The sequence below is a fragment of the Amblyomma mixtum genome, chromosome 1 (genome assembly GCF_055824585.1).
Source record: "Amblyomma mixtum isolate Tamu chromosome 1, ASM5582458v1, whole genome shotgun sequence".
In the NCBI taxonomy this organism is placed as follows: Eukaryota; Metazoa; Arthropoda; class Arachnida; order Ixodida; family Ixodidae; genus Amblyomma; species Amblyomma mixtum.
The window spans coordinates 188806575-188819412 of NC_143012.1; positions in this window are offsets into that span (position 1 = coordinate 188806575).

Genomic DNA, 12838 nt, shown 5'->3' on the forward strand with positions numbered 1-12838 from the left:
CCCCACCAGAGAGGACTGGGAGGCGGCCCTGCTCGGCTGTCAAGACCTAAAGAGCCAAAAGGCTTTGGTTCAACGGACGCGGGCGGCGTTGCTTGCCAATGGGGCACCGGATTAGGGGCTCCACCCAGTATTGGAAGGGGAAAGGGCCAATGGGGTCCTACCCCAATCACCTTTCTGTAAAAAACTTCATTTCCCATAAATGTTTTTCACCACCACCACCAGCTAGCTATAGAGAAAGATATGTTTCTCTATGAGCTGGCTCCATGCCTTCCTACGGAATGCCACCCCGTAAAGGGAGCGCCGTGTAATGTACGCAAACCGCAGAAGTTCCACGGCGCTGTGGATCATCATCGACTCCCATCGAAATTCATCTCCAGAGACGCCAGTACGGCGTCTCTGGAGCGCAATAGAGCAAATCTCGGCAGTGTTCTGCAGACGCAGTGGGGAGCCCATGAGGCCGTTGGTGCATTGTGCTTGTTGGCTTGCTGTGCAGTCTGGCCGCAGATGCCCTTAGTCAGCTCCACTACCGGTAAGTGACGTGCGGCTCACTGACCAAGCTGTTGAACCAGCGCTAGGGCTTGCGGCTGCATTCGCACGGGGTCCGCTGATCGGAGGGCAGCGGCCAGGAGTTGCCGACGGGAACGCAGAATCAGAACGACCTCTACAGCCACGGGGTGGTAAAACACCAGACAGAAACGAAATGCTTGCGGGGAGAACAACTCAAATGCGGCGACATCGTGTGCATAGGGCATGTGCCACTGAGGAGAACAACATACACTGCCACCACTTCCCGCCGCTCTTGGCCAACGATTTAAAGAGCGCCCACCGTAGCACGTCGCACCGGTCAGCAGCTGTGGTGGACTCCTCTTTATCCGCACTCCTCACACTACCTTCCCCTCCAGACACCTCCCCAGAGGCTGCAGAGGAAGCCGCCATTGCGCTTGCTATCACCCGCACGGAAGCCCGGCACATTTTAAGTGACTCTAAAAGTGAGATTCTATATTTTGCTCGAGGCCGAGTCCATGTCCCTGCTTTCGACATACTGGAGTCGCCCGATGCACCCCCGCCCCGCCAAGTGGAGCTGATAGAGATGCCTGCGCACTCCGGGAATCCCGGAAACGAGGCTGCCAACCTTTTAGCCCGAGGTTCTTTAAACCGGGCTCAGGTGGCCTCGGATCGGGGATTCACGAAGGAGCGCATGCACTCATTCAGCGAGCTGACCTAGTCCTACAGAGCCTCACGCCAGCTCCACCCCCCGCCCTACTCCTCCCTAGATAACAAACAAGCAACACTCTGGCGCAGACTACAGACACTTTCTCCCCTCACCCCTTACCCTAGCCCACTATCATCCCCGTTTCCCCACTCCGGCATGCGTCCTATGCCCCGAACCCCTCGCCTCTTCCCTCCACATCCTTTCCCTCTGCGCGGCGGACCCTCCCCCGCGGGACCTGGAGAACCTCAAGACCTGGGAGGACTGGGAGGCGTGCAGACCATCGCCACCGGCCGGGCTGCCAGTGTTATGGACCTTAGGAAAATACACACTTTAGTGCCGCGGGATCGTGCGGGGAACCTGGGGCGTGCCCCGAATTCCTCTTCAAATAATGTTTTTTCTCTCTCTCTCTCCCCGCCTCCCGTGGGACGGCATTACTTGAGACTTCACCCTTTTGAGGTGTCCACCGAGATGTGAGACAACTACTGCGTCTTTCTCTCCCTCATGAACCAGTTTTCCCCACATATCAACCTCATTTTTTATGCGCTATTCCAACTACATTTGTCCGATTTTGAGCTCAGGATCTTATAGTACACGAACTCACACTTGAAGACTAACGCAAGGCGTGTGATGTGACTTCTTTCATGCATATGTGCTCGAGCGCTAGAAAATTGAGACAAAAAACTCCTCGAGACTTACTCAAAGCATCAGCATGACTCCTCGCGTTCCGCGAAGTGGCATGTACTTTGTAGTTGGTTGGTTCCTTGAACTCCTCCCTGTGTAGTGAGCCTGGCATTGCATAGAAGGCACTTTTGCTTAAATACATTCCTTGGTACTATTAAATTCTGGCTCCTTATATAGTTTTTATGCCCACTTCAAATATAAACGAATTGAATATTGTGTTTGCGAAAGCAACACTACGCTAGTCGCTGAGCCATTTCGTGATCTGGAAAATCCAAGCTGCGCGTGCGCGAGGAGCCGGTGATGTCACACGGCGCACACCTGGCTCGTCGGAGCCGCCGCCGCCGCGCGCTTCCATCGCCTCGCCGACGGTCCCTCTCTCTCTGATGCATCGCCATCTGCGTGGTTTGTGTTGTATATACCATTGGCGGTGGCTTAGCTCTGCTACGCCATGAACCAGAGGGAAGGCTCATATCTGCCCTCTTGGAACAATGGGCACCTCAACAATGCTTTAAGCTAAGCGGCTGTGGTGACAGGTGTGTGCTGCATACGTACGCCGTTGTGCCATAAACGCAGCGCTGAAGCCATAGGCCGTCGGCGTTCGGTGTGTTCACTGACGTTGCCGTTGAGGACGTTTTACACTCCCATCATTTTAAGGAACGGAAGTGCTTATCATGGCTCCCTGGGTCAATGGACGCCTGAATCATGCTTATAGGTACGTGGGGTGTTAAGAAAGAGATATGAGCTGCAGGCATTGACAAGGTTGTGCCAGAAACGCGGGGCTGTAGCCATAGGCCTGGGGTTCTCAAACGTTTTTGCTTGGAGGAACCCCAAAAGCCTTCAATAAGTGCCACGGAACCCCCCCACCCCGCTTTCACTTACCAGCAATGTTGTCGAGTGCATTTTTGCAAAGAGAGAGTTGCAAAAGTTAAATGTTTATTGCACCGATTAATACAAATACTAATGTGATGGGTGGTACTGCTTCCCTTTTGAGAGCAAGTCCAAGCGTGGCTCAGCAGCACTCAGAGCCAGTCTCATATCAGCTGCCGGGTCAGGGCCAGTGAGGGTTCTCGCGGAACAGAAGAAGACAGCCCGCGGAACCCCTGTGTTCCGCGGAACCCAGTTTGAGAACCCCTGCCATAGGCCATCGGCGTCGCCTTATTCATGCCTTTGACCTCAGCCGTGTGCTGTACACTACTCCATACTTTAACTATCCAACCATGACATAAACGCTTTGGGTGCTTTGATTCGCAAGGCATTCAAGGTAGCACTTCACCTTCCCCTCAACACACCCACAGACAGATTACTAGGCCTGGGCCTCCACAATACGATTGGGGAACTGGTGGAGACCCACCGACAGGCCCAATACATCAGGCTCACACAAACCTCCACAGGGCGGTATATCCTGGACACCCTCGGAATCAAAATACCGGCCAACGACCCAACCCTCCCCGCCATCCCACGATCCCTTCACCGAGAGCTCCTCATCAGGCCGCTCCCGAGGAATATGCACCCGTCCCACCATGAGCAGCGCCGCAGAGCCCGTGCGAAGGCACTCCATCGAGCGCACGGCCCCGAGCCGGACGCCGTATGGGTGGACGCTGCTTGCACGGGTGATGAAGCGACAGCAGCTGTGGTGGACTCCTCTTTTTCCGCCCTCCTCACACTACCTCTCCCTCCAAACACCTCCCCAGAAGCTGCAGAGGAAGCCGCCAGTGCACTTGCTATCACCTGCATGGAAGCCCGGTACATTTTTAGTGATTCTAAAACTGCGATTCTAAATTTTGCTCGAGGCCGAGTCCATGTCCCTGCTTTTGGCATACTGGACTCGCCCGATGCACCCCCGCCCCGCCAAGTGGAGCTGATATGGGTGCCCGCGCACTCCGGGAATCCCGGAAACGAGGCCGCCAACCTTTTAGCCCGAGGAACTTTAAACAGGGCTCAGGTGGCCCCTGATCGGGGATTCACGAAGGAGCGCATGCACTCTTTCAATGAGCTGACCCAGGCGAACAGAGCCTCACGCCAGCTCTACCCCCCGCCCCACCCCTCCCTAGATAACAAACACGCAACACTCTGGCGCAGACTACAGACACACACTCTCCCTTCACCCCTTAACCTAGCCTACTATCATCCCTCCTTCCCCACTCCGGCATGCACTCTATGCCCAGAACCATTCGCCTCTTCCCTCCACATCATTTCCCTCTGCCCGGCGGACCCTCCCCCGCGGGACCTAGAGAACCTCAAGACCTGGGAGGACTGGGAGACCCTGCTGCGCTCGGAGGACCCGGCCGTGCAGACCATCGCCACCGGCCGGGCTGCCAGTGTTATGGACCTTCGGAACATAAACACTTGAGTGCAGTGGGGTCGTGCGGGGACCCTGGGGCGTGCCCCGAATTCCTGTGTAAATAAAGTTTTCTCTCTCTCTCTCTATCTCGGCGTTCATTGTGTTACATTGGCGTTGGGGTTGTCAAAGTTTTACACTCCCATCATTTTAAGGAAAGGAAGGCGACGGCGCGTGGCAAGGCGCGCCAGCTGTGCGTAGTGACGTCACTTGCTCTTCTCGCATGCGCAGTATGGTAATTCAAGAGCACGCGAAACGGCGAGACTGCGGGCAATGTATCTCACGCAACAATATATGGCTACGCGCAGATGCTGCTTTCGCAATCCTCCAGGTTTAACCAGATCTAAACCACAGCCAATTTTTTCCCACAGATTTGGCAAATAGCGTTAACTTCACCTTTTGGACTCATATGATTTTTTGTCAGCTGTTCGCAGAGCCGTGGCTTGTGCCCTGGTAAGCTCAGGGTGTGGGCGTGGGTAAGGTCGTTTGTAATCCCTATATATATTTTTAACCTCGTTGTATTTTGTGGGTGAGTCTTCCGGCGGCTCATTTGTGCAGACGGCCCGGTTGGCTAGACCTCGGGCACATTCTTCCGCCTTCTCGTTGCCTCAGCAGCCGGAGTGGGCCCGCACCCATACAAGGTTGATGGTGGTTGGGGGTGTGCAATTTTTCAGTAGGGACGGGAGCTACGCCGCAAGCGTCTATGACGTCATTCCATGTAATTCGCCGCCGCCGTATGTCCGCCGCTGCGCTGGCTGCTGCTCGGCCTCTCCTCCTCGCCAGCTGTGGCATGTGCTGTGTCACGTGATTCGCTCTTGCGTTTGCCATCGCTGAAGGCTTGAAAAAATATGGAGAATCCAAAGCTAAACTTGTCTAACCATGCATGCTTAACAGAGCCTTCGCTATGTATAAGTAAGGCTTTTTGACGGGCTAGTTGGTAGATATTCATATTTGAAATGAAATTCGCCCGAGCTCTTCTATACCGGGCGTCTCCCCCTGATGACCATGAAGGGTGCCGCGACCTAATAGGTTTAGCAGTGTATGCTGACAATCTCGCGCCATACAGAACAGCCAGAAAGTAGTACCCAACATCACACAAATCCCTCAATTACTTAGAAGAGAACACCCTTAGGAGACTACAAACCAACACATACCCAACAGCAGCTAAATTACACCAGTGGTACCCTACACTATACTCTCCGCGTGCCCACACTGTGTAGAGGTAGCTAGCCTCTACCATATGGTTTGGGCATGCAATTTAATCCCTTAGTTGACCCCGTTCCAAACCCCTCGGAGGAGCAGTGGGAGGCTATTCTGCTCAGCGATGATCCTGACCGTCAGCACTGGCTGGTGGGGAGGGCCAGCGCAGGAGCAGCAGCCAGTGGACTACCGGACTAGGCGGCCCTTCCACATGCTCTGAGAATATTGAACAAATAAAGATGTTCTTAATCAATCAATCAATCGCTATGTATATCTCGGCTCGACTGGTTGAGCCACAGCCACTGCAGAGCGTTCGCTCCAATGCTCGCATAGCTCATGGTCGTATTAGTATGAAACACAAGGCCAATCAAGTGGGACCAGTGTGTGGTACCATTGGAACACAGATTACGGACCACCTAATTGTCGTAGGCTGTTCGGAGTGGTATCAAACAATTCAGCGCGTCACGGGGCATAATATTACTAGCTGAGTCAAAGCACAGCGCATCATACGGATTCGTACCGCTAACCTTTGTTTCCCCAAACCGTGACTTCTTTGAGCTTCAAACGTCCATTACGGCCGAACTACAACATGGCATTGGAAGTGGTGCCAAACGATTTGCCTTCTGCCAATACCAAAAAACATGGATCCCAACCTCCATCGAGGCAGAAGAGAAGCGAGGGCCGACTTCATCGAAAGAACATACGCTCCTCAAGCCACGACTGTGTATGCAGACGCGTCTTGGAGAGGAGGAGACACCAAAATCGCTGTGGCGGCGGTGGTCGATTCGTCTTTACGCGAAATGACCAGCGCGTCTCTCCGAGGCTGCACAGCTGCAGAGTCCGAGGAAGTAGCCGTTGCTCTAGCGGTGGCGGAGGGCTATAGAACCGGGCGGTCGCTAACAATACTCACCGACTCTCAAACAGCCTGCCGAAATTACATGAATGGCAGGATAGGTCGTCACGCGCTCCGTATACTCCTCGCAGCGAGCGACAGAATTAAAAGCCGGGAAGAACAAAGCGACAAGATCCCACACAAAATTGTGTGGGTACCGGGGCACACGGGGGTGGCAGGGAACCAAGAGGCCGACAGGATAGCTCGAGGATACATTACTTTCCGAGCATCCGAAGAGCCCGCGGAACTCGCGCCAGCACCCAGGGATTACTCGGCCATACTACAAAACTACAGAGGCAGAAGATTGCGGTATCCCCCACCGCACAAATCTCACAGCAGAGAGGAAGCTGTCACTTGGAGACAATTACAAACAGGCTCTTTCCCAAACCTATATATACTAAACAAAATGCACCCTACCATATACGCGGACAAATGTCCCTGGTGAGACGGAAAACCTACTCTCTATCACATCACATGGGCCTGCCAAAAGATAGACGTGGTCCCCAAAATACAAAACCCGAGTGCGGAGCAGTGGGAGACTCTGCTGTCCAGCGACCGCTGTGAAGACCAAGAAGGTCTGGTACAGCGAGCTCAACGGGCGGCAGTGGCCAGCGGAGCCCTGGACTGAGGGTAACCGACCACTGATTAGAGGCGGACGACTTCGACAGAGAAGACTCCTGGGGGTAAAATCAAGGAGAAAACGTCTCTGAAGATGCTCCCAAACCGCAGGAAAAAGGGCTAGAGTAAAATAAAGTTTTTCCTTCCTTCCTTCCTTGCGCTGTATTAGTTTGGCGTCAAAAAAGCGGATATCCGGATACAACGAAAAATGTGTATCCGATATAGGGAAGATGGCTAATGACGCAATACTAGCTCGATATTGCTAACGCTCGATACTCATATGCTGTTGAGCGTTTTGCTCTTTTTTTCTTTATTGCATGGAAGTACAATAACGCGGACAAGAGACTTAACCAGGCCGTGCAGGCACGTTCGCATGGCTTTACTAAAGCGCGGTTTTTAAGACGAAAGCCTTTAATGCCTCATACTGTCGTGACCAAGTATTGTTAACAAATGTGTACGCGTTTCGGCGTTGCTACTTAAAAAAGGAAACTGCTTTGAGGCTGGGAATCGAACCAGAGCCTTTGGCATTTGAAATGGACATGCTACCACTCTGCCACGAAGGCTTTTTTTTCTTTCATGGTATTTATTTACATGGTTGTGTGTATATATATATATATATATATATATGCAGGGGCTGTCCTCAAAGTAATGACACAAGTCGCGGTGTGGCGCGTGAGTGCGCTTGATCGGGAAACTACTTTTAGGAGAACGAGGGGAAACATTCAGCGTCACAATGGAAAGACCTCAGTTGGTTTCGAGCAGGTCAAGCGAGTGACGTGTTCGAACGTTTACCCCTGTTTCGTCGCTGCGTCCATGGAAACCATGGAACAGCGCGACGCGGTGAAGCTTTGCACTGAACTGAGTAAATCACCGACCGGGACATTTGACATGTGGTTATAATGCAGTGTTCAGAACCCAGGGGTTCCAATGGTACAAATCATTCACAAATCGCCGTGAAGACGCTTAGGACCGCACAGTCAACGTTACCGTCCGTAACAGTCATCGACGGACGCCCGGACCGTTGCTCGTCGTGAACGTCGTCACGACCGTTTGTAAAGGCTTTGTGCCATTAGAACACGCGACCTGGACATCGCATCGTTCCCACATGCTGTCTTGGTCACGTTCATTGACTCGGTAGGTGACTTACTCAGTTTATTGCAAAGCTTCACCGCGTAGCGCTGTTGCAATGTTCGCTCCACGGTTTCCTCGACGCAGCAACGAAACATGGGTACACGCTCGAAGACGTCCACTCACTTCGCTTGCTCGCAGCCAACTAAACTCGTCGCATTGTGAAGCTTAAGGTTCCCCCTCTTTCCCCCAAAAGCGGTTTCCCGATCTAGCGCTAGCACGCGCCACACCGCGACTTGTCTCATTACTTTCAGGACAGACCCTGTATACATAGGGGTGTGTGTCTACTTACACACACACACACACACACACACACACACACACACACACACACACACACACACACACACACACACACACACACACACACACACACACACACACACACACACACACACACACACACACACACACACACACACACACACACACACACACACACAAACACACACACACACAAACACACACACACACAAACACACACAGAGCTATTTACAGAGCACCTGGGTAGGCGATACGTGGCACAAACATGATAGTAAACCGATGTTAATGAGTAATTACTCCCTTATTATATATTAGAACTAAAAGACCGATAAGGATATACAGCGCATCAGGAAAGGAAACTAATTCTTTGCACGTGTCCGTCACCAAGAATTCATTCTAGCCGAATGTTTCCCCATGAAGGCTGAGAGTCTGAGCATGAACAAAGGCGCATCTAGTGGATGCATGGATGTTTAAGTGGATGTTGCAGAAATGAAGTAAAAGGAATAAAAAATAAAAATGAGAGAATAAAAAGCAAATAAATACAAAAGAAACAAAAATAAAGAAATAAAAAATATGAAACAAATAAAAAACAGTGCGCCATGAAACGCTTTCGCCTTGCAGCAATTTAGCGAGCCAAAGGGCCCCCTAAATTTCTTTATGTATGTCGTGTGATCTTTCGCATATTGTGTTAGCTTGCGACTGCAGGACACTGAATATGTGTGCGGTTGAATATGCACACTATACAAGAGAGTAGTAATTAAGCGAATAGCAAAGTTGGTTTAGGTTTGTAGGTTTATGGGGTTTAACGTCCAAAATCGACTCAGGCTTTGAGAGATGCCGTAGTGAAGGACTCCGGAAATTTTGAACACCTGGGGTTCTTTAAAGTGCACCGCTCCGATATCCTTTATGTCGACGTGGCAGAAAATTCGAAACGAGGATATTTCACGGCAGTCGCAGCCTATGAAGACGGCCAGTGGGGGCCGCCTCCACTATCCGGACAAATTCGCCTGCAGAAGCGATAGGAGCCGCCATCGAACTTGCTCTGGCTCACTCCACCGTTGACAAAAACGTAACCGAAATTTGCACAGATTCCCAGGCCGCGTACCGCCACTACCTAGAGGGCGTGGCGACGCCGGCAACACATCGTATTCTTGCCACAGTCACCTCTCTCGACCGAACGGTTACTCGGTCGTGGGTCCCTGGGCATGCCTCGATCCCCGGTAATGAGCGCGTTCATGCGCTGGCAGCCACCCTCACCCAAAATTGCGCACGGACCATCGGACTGTCTTGCTCCCCAGAGAAGTCCGAACTGCTCCTCATCCGTCCTAAGAACCACCGCTGTCCCCGCTCCCCCATTGCCATTGAACTGAATAGTGACCCAGTACCTGAGGTTGGCACCCTCCGTGTATTGGGCTTGCATATGCAGAACCATGGCAAAAACACCACTACCCTCAAGAAACTCAAGCAGGTTGTAGGCGCGATATCGCACCTCATCCGAAGGGTTTCCGGACGTCATAGAGGTATGAAGGAGCGCGACCTATGTCGCCTCATTCATGCCTTTGTCCTGAACGTGTGCTTTACACTACCCCATACTTACAACTATCCAAACATGACATAAACGCTTTGAATGCTTTGATTCGCAAGGCATTCAAAGTAGCACTTCATCTTCCCCTCAACACAACAACAAAAAGATTACTAGGCCTGGGCATCCACAACACGATCGGGGAACTGGTGGAAACCCACGGACAGGCCCAATACATCAGGCTCACACAAACTTCCACAGGTCGGTATATCCTGGACTCCCTCGGCATCAGAATACCGGCCAACGACGCAACCCTTCTCGCTATACCACGACCCCTTCACCGGGAGCTTCTCATTAGGCCGCTCCCGAGGAATATGCACCCGTCCCACCATGAGCAGCGCCGCAGAGCCCGTGCGAAGGCATTCCATCGAGCGTACGGCCCCGAGCCGGACGCCGTATGGGTGGACGCTGCCTGCACGGGTGATGAAGCGACAGCAGCTGTGGTGGACTCCTCTTTATCTGCCCTTATCACACTACCTCTCCCTCCCGACACCTCCCCAGAGGCTGCACAGGAAGCCGCCATTGCACTCGCAATCACCCGTACAGAAGCCCGATACATTTTCAGTGATTCAAAAACTGCGATTCTAAATTTTGCTCGAGGCCGAATCCATGTCCCTGCTTTTGGCATACTGGACTCGCCCGATGCACCCCCGCCCCGCCATGTGGAGCAGATATGGGTGCCTGCGCACTCCGGGAATCCCGGAAACGAGGCTGCCAACCTTTTAGCCCGAGGTTCTTTAAACCGGGCTCAGGTGTCCTCGGATCGGGGATTCACGAAGGAGCGCATGCACACATTCAGTGAGCTGACCCAGGCATACAGAGCCTCACGCCAGCTCTACCCCCCGCCCCACCCCTCCCTAGATAACAAACACGCAACACTCTCGCGCAGACTACAGACACACACTCTCCCCTCACCCCTTAACCTTGCCCACTATCATCCATCCTTTCCCACTTCTGCATGTGCCCTATGCCCAGAACCCTTCGCCTCTTCCAGCCGCCGCGGTGGCTCAGTGGCTATGGTGCTCGGATGCTGGCCCGAAAGACGCGGGTTCGATATAAACCAAACCAAACCAAACCTGCGCCTCTTGCCTCCACATCCTTTCCCTCTGCCCGGCGGACCCTCCCCCGCGGGACCTAGAGAACCTCAAGACCTGGGAGGACTGGGAGACCCTGCTGCGCTCGGAGGACCCGGCCGTGCAGACCATCGCCACCGGCCGTGCTGCCAGTGTTACGGACCTCAGGAACATAAACACTTGAGTGCAGTGGGGTCGTGCGGGGACCCTGGGGCGTGCCCCGAATTCCTTTGTAAATAAAGTTTTTCTCTCTCTCTCTCTCATGCGCTGGCCGAGAACTCTCCTCCCGGGCCCCGGATGATCAGGCACCCAACCCTGCGAAAGAGGCCCCATCGGTCCTCTCTACATATCATCAAATCACAACATTCTACAAACTCATCCGCATGACACTGTCACCACCTCACAGTACCTTGTCGCCCTCATCGAGCGCCACATGGCCACAATTACTGACAGGCTGTTTTATTTCCCCCCACCGTCTCTCATGCTCTCACCCCACCTTTCCTCCTGATTGTACCACCTGTGGCGTGCCCAGATCCACACTTTTCCACTACTTTTGGTAATGTCCTTCCCCCCCCCCCTTCCCCAATCCAACTCATTCTTCCTGGGAGGCTGCTTTACGTACCGCTCAGCCCGCCGGCCAGAAATGGCTGGTGGATCGGGCTTTACGTGAAGCACAAGCCCGTGGACTCCTGGACCAGTAGGGGACCACCGTGGAAGATTTTTTTTTTTGTGTAATAAAGTTGTTTCCTATCATCCATTCACCCCCGTAAACCGTATTTCGCTCTTCTGTTACTTCTCTTACTGCCCTTTTGAGGTGTCCACTAAGATGTGAGACAGTTACTGCCTCTTTCCCTCTCTCAAGAACCAGTTCTCCCCACGCACGTCAACCTCATTTTTTATGTGTTATTCCAACTACCTTGTCAGGTTTCGAGCTCAGGCTCTTATAGTATACGAACTTAACTTGAAGACTAATGCAAGGCGTGTGATGTGACTTATTTCATGCATATATACTCAAGCGCTACAAAATTGAAACAAAAACTCCTCGAGGCTTATTCAAAGCATCAGCATGCCTCTTGGCGTTCCGCGAAGTGGCATGTACCTTCTAGTTGGTTGGGTCTTTCGACAACTCCCTGTGTAGTGTGCCTGATATTTCATCGGAGCGATCTGTCCGGCGCCCTCCTCAGCAGGGGCAAGAGCAAGGCTCTGCGTTTCGGGGCCTTCGCGTCGGACTTGCTGGGCGAGGTGGAGTGGGTCCCGGCTTGTAAGGTGCTAGGAGTCGTGTTCCTCTCCTCGGGGGAGGTAGCCCGCGACTCGTGGACCGAGTCGAGAGCGACCGCTGAGCGACGCCTCACAGTAGCAGCGCGTTTCCGCCTGTCGCTGTCGGAACGCGCGTTTATCATCAGGTCATCGGTGTGCGCGCCGCTCTATTATATAGCTCCCGTCGCTTGTCCGCCGCGCACCTTTACGCGCCGCTTGGCCACTCTCTGTGGCAGTTTTTTCTGGGCGGGAAAAACGGAGACCGTCGCTCGCGCGCTCCTCCGTCTTCCCACGCGCATGGGCGGGTTCAGCCTGCCCAACCTGCGCACAATGTGCAGCGTGCTTGCTGTTCGAGGCGTCCGCGACCTGGTCGACGCCACCGACTACCCGGGAAGAGGGCTCCTCGCCTACCTTCTCGGGACTTCGCGGCGCCTCTTTTTTGGTGAACTCGTAGGTCCTTCAGCCGAACGGCAGCCGGCGTTCTTCCGGTATGTCTGTCGGACGGCCGAGTCTCTCACCGCCACCCTGCCCGAGGTCGACGTCTCTCAGACGCAGGCCTCCCGCGTTTGCGAGCTCCTTGCCATCCAGGAGG